We start from the raw sequence: 10,472 nt of genomic DNA, 5'->3' as shown, positions 1-10,472 counted from the left end.
CTGGCTGCTCAGTGGAGCCACAGGAGCACATGTGTGTAGGGCAAGCCTGCCTTTTTCGGGGGGACTATGGAAGAGCATGGGGGAGGGGCAAGCCTGCTAGCACTAAGGGAGTGCAAAAATGGCGCCCAACAGTGCCTCCTTCCACAGAGAAAGTCCTACCAGACCCCTGCATCTCTGACACATGCTTGAAGGTTTGCAAATAAATAATCTTTTGCATGTGGTGTAAGCACTTTTCAAACTGCTGCTTTTGTGCAGGGTCCTGGGATGAGTAAGTCTGTGTATATGCCCTTAGGAGTGGTCTTTCATGGGGCACCAGGGTGGCTCAGTCAGTTATGTGTCTGACTTTGGCTCAGGTCACGACCTCATGGTTTGTTGGTTCGAGCCCCATGTCGGTCTCTGAGCTGTCAGCACAGAGCCTGCTTTGGATTCTGAGTCTCCTCTCTCTGCCTCTCCCCCGCGCACACTGTGTGTGTGTGTCTCAAAAAAATGAATAAACATTAAAAAAAAAAAGTGGTCTTTCAGGGGTGCGTGGATGGTTCAGTTGGTTAAGTGACTGGCTCTTGATTTCAGCTCAGGTCATGATCTTGTGGTGAGTTCCAGCCCTGCATTTGGCTCTGTGCTGACAGTGTGGAGTCTGCTTGGGACTCTCTGCCTCTCTGCCCCTCTCACCTCAAATAAGTAAAAACTTTAAAAACAGAGTGGACTTTCAGTTCTACAGAGTCTTTTGGGTCTGCTGGCTTAAGTCCTGTTGGTTTCCAGAGCCAGATGTTTTGAGGGCTCATTGTTTAAGTCCCAAGGGCTGGGGTGCTTGATGTGGGGTATGACCCCCTTCCTCCTCAAGGAGAAAACCCATATTTGTGTGCTACCTCCTAATTATGGGTTGCCTCTCTGGGGCTGGAGTTTTTGGCAAGACCACATCTCTGCCTCTCTACCCATCCTGATGGGGCTCTTTCATCCTTTGTTGCTGTGAAGCTCTTTAGCTAGTTTTCAGGTCTTTTTCAGAAGGAATTATTCCATATGTAGCTACTGATTTGGCATGTCTGTGGGAGGAGGTGAGTTCAGGATCTTCCTACACTGCTCTTTAATTTTTATAGGACATTTTGAACAGCTCTGTAATTTTTATAGGACATTTTGACACACAGGATGTTTTAAAAGTTCTACGGTGAAATCAATTGGCGGTTTCCTTTATGTTTTCCCACCTTCCCAACTTGCAACTTTTAATTCCAAAATAAATGGTAATCAAGCTTCTTCTTTCCTTTTTTAATGCTTATTTGTTTATTCTGAGAGAGAGACAGAGAGCCTGAGCGGAAAAGGGACAGAGACACACACACACAGAATCTGAAGCAGGCTCCAGGCTCTGAGCTGTCAGCACAGAGCCCGACGCGGGGCTCAAACCCACAAACCATGAGATCATGACCTGAACCAAAGTCAGACGTCTAATCAACAGAGCCACCCAGGTGCCCCTTAATCAAGCTTCTTAAGATTTCTTATTAAACAAGAGTCGATGAGCCTGTAGGGTGGGTTTGTGAGATTTTTCTACACAGCAGTGTGTGTGACTTTGGTGACAACTGTTCCAGCCCTTTGAGATCATTGCTTTCCATGCTTATTGTGTTGAAGAATTGTCTTTAAGGTAAGAATCACTGTGGACCTCCCCATGATAGTGATTACATTTTTCAGGTCTGTTGATGGAGAACATATAATGACCAAAAACTACAAATTCAGTTCCTTTTGAATATGAATTGCATTGTATTAATTGCCATAGCACTTGCATGCATTAGAGAAACAGCACGCCTATGTGTGAAGCATGTATTCTGTCTACAAAGTTGGGTGTGTGTGTGGCTGCGTGAATCCCTGTAATAATTTCAAGGTCTTCCAGATTTGGGAATCCCCAGTAGGACCCACATCTCAGTACATCTTTTGCCTGTGTTGAAGCCTGCCCCTCCCTGGTTAGCTGGGAATTGTAAGGACATGGGCTTGGGGCTTCTGGGAAGCCTGAATTTGGGATAAGTGGAAATATTATTAGGGTTTTAAAATATTTTGTCTTCAATTCACCTTTCTTGATTTTGAAGGAATATCTCATTCAAGTGGGAGTGGGTGAAAAAGACATTAATGGTATTCTCTCAGCCATTCTCTTTTCACATGGAAGTGTCTTTGCCCAGAAGAATCAGCACATGGCTTTTCCCCTCTCTCTGTCATTTTCTCTCCGGGAACTCAGAGTGTGCCTGCTTAAATGAGATAACGTATGTGAAGCACCCACCACAGGGCCTGGCCTCCAGTTCGTGTGCATTGAATCTTTGTTCTTCTCCTCTTCCTCTGATAGCGGGTTCCAAGCTCACTTGCAAATGTAGCATTGATCCCACAGCAAATATGTTTTGGCTTAGTGATGAGTCCGCTCAAAAGAAGGGAGAGAATTATTTAAATTATTGAAACACCTTAATCCATAAGCTCACATGAATATTGTTTTGAGCTAATAGTTTTATGCTCTTTGGCTTCTGTATTCCATCTTATAGGTGGTTAATGTCTCTTGCTGTCACATACTTGAAAAAATTCAGGCTTTTGAAATTTTCTTTTGTGTTAAACTTGCAATGGAGTATTGGATTCCTTGGTTCATTTTTAAAAAAGCCTTTTATCAAAATGTTAAGCTTGGTTAATTTGCATAAAATATTTCCTCCGCAATTTACTCTCTATTACTTTTGAAACGCAAATTGCCTCTGCTGCAGTGTGGGGCCGTTGTAATGGCACCGAGCTATCAGGGCTTTCCATTCCAGGGATGAACAAGTCTCAGGTTTGAAGCTCAAGGAAATAAATTGGAATCTTGCCTCCTCTCACTCCCTTGGGTGATCTGAGCTCATCCGAAGAAGAAAAGGAAGCAAAGGGAGCAGGGTTTGTGAAGACAGGGTTCAAAGGCCCGGGTTAGGAATGTACAGGTGTGGGTTGGAAGCTGGCATGTAGCTGCGTGCTCACGTGTGCTCAGGCAGTGGAGGAGGGAAGAAGAAAAGCCTTGGGGCATCTCCAGAAACCGGCTCAGGGGAAGCAGATCTAATGGGCATACACAGCCAGGTTCTTCTGCCTAAGACACAGTTCCCATCCTATCATTTCCCCACCGCTGCCGGCCAGCATTTACTGCCTTCCCACCAGCCCAGAATCAATTTGACATTCAAATAGGAAGCTGGTGGACATCAATACTGAAGGAAATAAACAAACTTCAGTGCACCAAGCAGGCTTTTGGGAAACCAGAGGCCAAGAGACTTTCCTGCCAACAGGGGCCATGATGGTTCTGTCTTGACCCAGAGTCACCCGACTACAGCCCAGATGTTGACATCTCCCATGCCTGGCAGTAGAGTGGAGCCTTTTTGCCCTTAGTAACAACCTCCCTTTAAGGTAAAGCTGCTCAGCCTTCACAAATAGCAGGTGGGCGGGCCAGGCTGATAGGAGGCAGCTGCTGGCTCCTCACACTCCCTTTTCTTAGAAAGAGGAAGACTCACAGAAAAGAGGGAGGGCTTCCTTGTTGGGGAGGGGTCTTCCCTTTGCACATGAGAAGCTCCTTCCATGACTCAACCTAGTCTTTTCTCTGAAAGCTCAGAAGGAGCTAATGTTAGTAGGAGCAAATGAATGTATTTGCAAATGAAAGGTGGGATTCGTGTGCAAGGAGATGGGGTTATATTTAGAGCCATGTAATTAAAGATCCATTTATGTCTGAGCACCCTTAAACAGACAAATATAAAACTCATGAATACCAAATTCTATTTGGGTAACTGGCTGGAAGCACACACACTCATGCATCTGAGCCCTGACTCTGTCTGTTCAAGTAGAAGAGAGCCACTGCTGTCTCAACTTGGGCCACAACTTAGGGCTACAATAAAAAAAAAACACAAAAAACTGTATTTTTATCTCTTTCTATGTTCTCTGATTTAGAAAGTCTCTAGATGAAACTCTACATGATGCTAGATTGGTACTGACAAGAGAGAGACCAAACTTTCTTCTGAATTGTTTTCCTTTGGGACCTGAGCAGATGTGCTGTTTGAAACTTTAAGAAAGGTCAACGATTTGTATTTGTGATGTAATAAAAAATATATTTGTGGGGTGCCTGGGTGGCTCAGTTGGTTAAGTATCTGACTTTGGCTCAGGTCATGATCTCGCAGTTCGTGAGCTCCAGTCCCATGTCAGGCTCTGTGCTGATGGCTCAGAGCCTGGCGTCTGCTTCTGATTCTGTGTCTCTCCCTCTCTCTCTGCCCCTCCCCTACTCACATTCTGTCTCTCTCTCTCTCTCTCAAAAATGAATAAACGTTAAAAAAAAATAAAAAATATATATTTGATCTTTGTCCCTGGTTCTGACACAGAGCTCTGAAAACCTTTAGAATTTCCTGAGTGACAGAAGTGTCTTTTGTTACCCATAATGAGTTCCTTTCAACCACATGTGTGTTTGTGCTAGTGAGGTGACTACTGGGACCCTAGAAACTTCAGGGTGAAGGCTGGTAGCCAAGGGAACCAACCATGTGGTTAGAAGGTTGGAACTTTGAGCCCACGCCCTGACCCTTGGGTAAAGAAGAGGGACTGGAGGTTCAGTTTAATCACTAATGGCCAATGGTTTAATCAATCTTGCCTACTTAATGAAACCTCCATAAAAACTCCTGAACAACAGGGTTCAGAGAGCTTCTGGGTTGGTGGATGCATCTGGGTGCTGGGAGGGTGGTACACCCAGAAAAGGCATGGAAGCTCTTTGCTCTTCCCTCCATACCTTGCCTTATGCATCGCTTCCATGCGGCTGTTACTGAGTTGTATCCTTCATAATACACTGGTAATAATGAGTATAGAGCTTTTCTGAGTTCTGTGAGTTATTCCAGTGAATTATTGAACCTGAGGAGAGGGTTCTGGGAACCACCAGTTTATAGCTGGTTGGTTGGAAGTATGGGTGGTCTGGGGCTTGTGACTGGTATTTGAAGTGAGGGAAGTGTTGTAGAACTGAGCCCTTTAACTTGTAGGATCTGATGCTAACTCAAGGTAGTGAGTGTCAGAATTGAATTGAATTATAGGACATCCAGCTGGTGTCTTGAAAGCTGGAGAACTGGTTGGTATGAGAAAAACCCTCCACCAATTTGGTGTCAGAAGTACAGTGAGTAAAAACATCTCAGCACCTATTGAAAAACAATTTGTTTTTCACTTAAAAATACTTCAAAAAGAAGAAAAAAACCCATCAAATTCCCAATCAAAAGCTCCACTAGCTTAGAAATAGGAAAAAGTTTCTGTTTTCAATGACTTAGTAGTAGTGAGAGAAAAGCTACCAATAGCTGACTTTCTCCATCTAACATCACATCAGAGATAATCATGTGAAATTATTGCAGTCATATTATTTCCCAAAAAAGTGGGCACAGCACATCTTTGGATTTCAAATGTGCTGGAGTTGAACTGCTGTGTTCTTTGCTATAGAATACAGGAGAGGCCCCTCTCCCCCTTCTCACTCCCTTCTCTGAATGTTGGTAACATGGGACATATTGAACACAATTCTCTCCTATCCTGTTTGGTGTTCATACCCCCTGTGATGTGGCATCTGAAGCAAAGAGAAAGCATTTGGGGAATCATGATTATGGCTGTCATTCTCAACCACAGAGGGGGACGGCACAGGAGAGTAGACATGCTAGGTTGCTTGGGGACAACTGGCCAAGTCATCCTAGAGATTTATTCTCAAGGACTTAGATGAAGATAGAGAGGGTTTGCTTATCAGCGAGTAGATGACAGAGATGGGAATAATGACCAACATGTTGAGTGACAGATTTAGAAATCAGAAAGATCTTGACTGGATGGAGCCAAGCCTGAAATCTAATGAGGAAAAAGGTAAGGGAGTAAAGGTAAGGCCTAAAATACCAAGGGCACAGACACAGCAGGGGAAGGAAGGCCTTGGTCCATGTGGGTATATAACCTGGGGTTTTGCCCATCGTGAATGCATTCTGCGTCAACAGTGGGATGTGGGATGCAGGGAAGCAACTGATATTTGACAGTGTTCTTAGTGGCGTGATGACTGCAGCGAGGGAGCTGACAGGCTTTCTCTCTTGCAGCCTGGTCTCCCTGGGGCATCCTACTCAGGTCAGGACCCCCACTGACAACTTCACAGACAGACAGATGGAGGGTGTGAGAGGAGGGCTCCAACAGAGGAACTGGAGGTCATACCAATGAGAAGGGAAGAAATCAGACTTTTTTGATCTATTTCCTGGGTCAGGGTTATTGCATTTAACTGAAAGTATTTGTGGACCTGACCTGTGAAAGAGACACTTGGCTTGTTCTGGGAGGTCTAATGCAGGGGTTGGCAAACTGAAGTCTGCTGCTTGCTTTTGTAAATAAAATTTTATTGGAAACAGCCATATCGACTCCTATATATATTGTCTATGGCTCCTTTTGTGCTCTAATGGCAGGGTTAAATCATTCCCAAAGAGACTCTGTGGCCCAGAAAGCCTATTTACTATCTGGTCCTTTCAAAAACAAAAGTATGCTGACCTCTCTATGGGAATAGTTTGGAGGTTTTGATGGTGGACATTTTGAGAAGGCCTATTTTCACACAATGAAAGGAAGAAAACTTAAATTTAAGGTATTAATTGAAGGTAAGAATTGAGTTACCTTCTTAGTGGGATTGATTTAGAGGTGATTAAGCATTAGCGGGTGTTTGGACTTAAGTGGCTCTTGACCTCTTTCCAGTTTTGGAAGTGTCTGATTTACTGCCTTGTGACATTACTTAAATTACTTCTGGGTTTATTTTATGACATATTTCAAATATGTCTCACCTCCACCCTTCCCTACACCACTCACTTTCCTTGTGCATAGGACCCACATCTCACTCTTCTCTCTAGCTCCTGTTATGGCTAAGTTAGATCTGCCCTACACTCTGGCCAAGTATATTTATAGTGGAAGGTTCCAAAAGGCTTTCTCTTTGGAGAGTTTCACCTACAAGGATGTCCAAAGGCAAGCATTTCAAGGGCAGTATTATAACAAAAATCTAGGGATGTATTGTGGATTAGAAATAGTAAAGGTCTTGGAGCCAATGTTGGAGAGATTTTGGCTTTATTTGGAGGGACACGGGAAGCCATTGCAGGAACTTCCCTCTTGAACAAAGGAGTGTCTGGAACTGTTTTGATTTAAAAGGATCCTCTGGACATCAGTTGAGACTGGACTATAGAGGTATGAATTAGTTTGCTGTGGCTGCCCCAGCATATTGCCACACATCGGGTGCCTTAAAACAAGAATGCATTTGCTCACAGTTCTGGAGGTTGGAAGTCTGAAGTCAAGGTGTTTGAGTGGTTGCGTTTCCTCCTGGGTTCCAGGAGAGTATCTGCTTTTGCCTCTTCCAGTTCCTGGTGGCTCCTGGCATTCTTTGGCTTGTGGCTGCATATCTCCAAACTCTGTCTTCACGTGGCCTTCTCTCTCCCTCAGATCTCCCTCTGCCCTACTTTTATAAGGACACCTACCATTGGGTTGAGGATCTACCTAGATAAGTCCACAATGACCTCATCTGGAGATCCTTAACTCATTTACATCTGCAAAGATACCTTTTCTGTGTAAGTTCACATTCACAGGTTCTGGGGATTAGGACATACCTTTTGTCCAACCCACTGCGCGGGGCAAAGGCAGAAGCAGGGAGACTGGTGAGAGGCTCGTGTAGCCATCCCTGCAGGAGACACTAATGGTTTGGGCCAGAGTGGTATCAGGAGAAACGGTGAAAAAAGCCAGAAAGATACATGACAGATGGGAAGTCGGTGTGGGACAAAGAGCAGTCAGGTTTTTCAAATGTCAAAGAATGGAATCCCTTTCCCAGGGCTGGGAAAGGCTGGTGGTAGAACAGGTGCTTTTGTTTTTGTTTTGTTTTTCATCCATTAGCTCTTTTAATTTGGGGAGGGGGCCGGGTGGAGGGGCATATCTAGAGGTGAGTTTTTGACATGTAAGTTTGAAGTGTGTTGGACATTCACGCGGAGTTATTAAGCACTTGTAAATATTAAGCATTTACAAGTCTGGAACTGAGGGGGAGACATCCAGACTGGGGATATGAATTTAGGAATTGTCAGTGTATGGATGGTATCTAAAACCATGAGATGAAGTTTCTTAACCGTAAGGAATAAGGATCCAACTATGTGGAAAATTGCGTGGAATCAAATTTGTCAGTGGAGGCTGATTTTATATAGTCCATGGGATGAGACACTTCAGTCCCGTTACCCTGGACCAGCAGCATTGGCTGCTGGGGGCTTGTTAGGACTGCAGCCTCTCAGAGGCTCCCAGGAGGCTCAGTAGGTTAAGCGTCTGACTCTTGATTTCAGCTCAGGTCATGATCTTAAGGTGGTGAGATCCAGATTCTCTCTCCCTCCCCCTCACCCTGAGCATGCTGAATCAGAATCTGCATCTTCAAAGATTCCAGGCTATTTGAATGCATGCAAAGTTTGAGGAGCACTGTCTCATCAGTGTAATAAATGACCTCACTTGAGGTGTTTCTGGCATGGGCTTAGTTTAGATTTTCTGGAAACGCTCATTAGCATACCTATTGGAGTGAGACAAAAAAATCAGGAAGTGTTCTAAAGCAAGGGGCCAACCTTTTGTTCTTGGGACTTTCAAGCACTTTCATTGTTACCTTTTGAATGAATCCCAGCCCCTCCCTATCACAGCCCAGCAAGTTGCACCAGCTTCAGAGGAAAGCAGGTGTGTGGGGCACAGGCCTGGCAGGTGAGAAGCGTCCTGCTTGTTCACCTACCTCCTTAGTACCTGTCTGTTCCTAGCAAGGATTCTTTGGGCTGGTGTCTCCCTTCTCCACATCCCCATACAACAATGACCACTTCTCAGCCCTTAAAGATCTGGGGGTCCCTCAGGTGAGCGGAGTAATTTTCTTTCTTTCTTTATTAAAAAATATTTTTGATGTTTTATTTTTTAAAATGTTTATTTTTTGAGAGAGAGACAGAGTGTGAGCGGGGGAGGGGCAGAGAGAGACGGAGACACAGAATCTGAAGCAGGCTCCAGGCTCTGAGCTGTCAGCACAGAGCCCGACGACGTGGAGCTTGAAATCATAGACTGTAAGATCATGAGATTATGACCCCAGCCGAAGTCGGACGCTTAACCGACTCATCCACCCAGGCGTCCCACTGATGTTTTATTTATTTTTGAGAGAGAGAGAAAGAATATGAGTGGGGAAGGGGCAGACAGAGAGGGAGACACAGAATCTGGAGTAGGCTCCAGGCTCTGAGCTGTTGGCACAGCGCCTGGTGCTGGGGCTCGAACTCGTGAACCACGGTATCATGACCTGGGCCAAAGGTGGACGCTCAGACGATGGAGCCACCCAGGTGCCCCAGAAGTAATTTTCTTAACAGATAAAATGTGATTTCTCTAAAACTCTTAAAACATATATTTTAGAAAGCAAATTTACCTACTCCCCCCTTTCCCCACCTCCAAAGGTTAGTGAGGTGTATGCCAGAATAATTTGTAATCCTTGTGTGTGTAGGTGAATGGACTTATTTCAAATGCTCTCTTCTGTGAGGCTGGCTCACAGCCTGAGGACAGAGGCACTGAAATAATTCATTTTTACCCATGATTTAAGCAATCCACTTTCAAATATTTGATTTATGGGGATTTTTAAAATAGGTATGTCTTGCTTTACGTAGTAGATTCATTTCAGAAGACTTCTCCTTGACTATAACTTGTAGAAATCAAGCCGTATTTCCCCCATTAACTTCTGTGATCATTTCAGAGACACTTTGCCCTCCTTGCTGGGTAAGACTCCAGCAGAACTCTTCCTACCATGAGAGTAGGGTGACCAGCTGTCCTTATTTGCCCATGACTGAGGGATTTCTCAAGATGAGGGCCCTTTTTTTAAAAAAATAGATTTTACTTTTTTAGAGCAGTTTTAATTTCACAGACAGCATAATTGAACAGAAAGTACAGGGTGTTCCAAAAGACTTCCTGCTCCCACACATCCACAGCCTCCCCAACTATTAACATCCCTCCCGAGAGGGGTGCATTCATTACAGTTGATGAGAACCTACATTGACAAATCATTATCCACCAAAGATGGTAGTTTATATTAGGGCTCCCTCTTGGTGTATACAACACAATACAATTCTATGGGTTTTGACAAGTATATAATGACACGTATCCAAAATGATAGGATCACACAGAATAGCTTTTGTGCCCTAAGAAAGTCCTCTGTGCTCTATCTAGTCATCCCTCCTTACCTCCAACCCTGGCAACACTGATATTTTTGCTGTCTCCACAGTTTTGCCTGTTTTCCAGAATGTCTTATAGTTGGAATCACACACTATGTAGCCTTTTCAGATTGGCTTCTATCACTTAGTAGTATGCAGTCAAGTTTCTTCCATGTCTTTTCATGGCTTGATAGCTCAGTTCTTTTTAGTGCTGAATGCTATTCTGTGTTCTGATGTACCGTGGTTTATTTTTCCACTCACCTACTGAAGGACATCTTGGTTGCTTCCACGTTTTGGCAATTATGA

The sequence above is a fragment of the Lynx canadensis genome, chromosome A1 (genome assembly GCF_007474595.2).
Source record: "Lynx canadensis isolate LIC74 chromosome A1, mLynCan4.pri.v2, whole genome shotgun sequence".
NCBI classification, from domain to species: Eukaryota; Metazoa; Chordata; class Mammalia; order Carnivora; family Felidae; genus Lynx; species Lynx canadensis.
Note: the sequence above shows the minus strand (reverse complement) of the source record.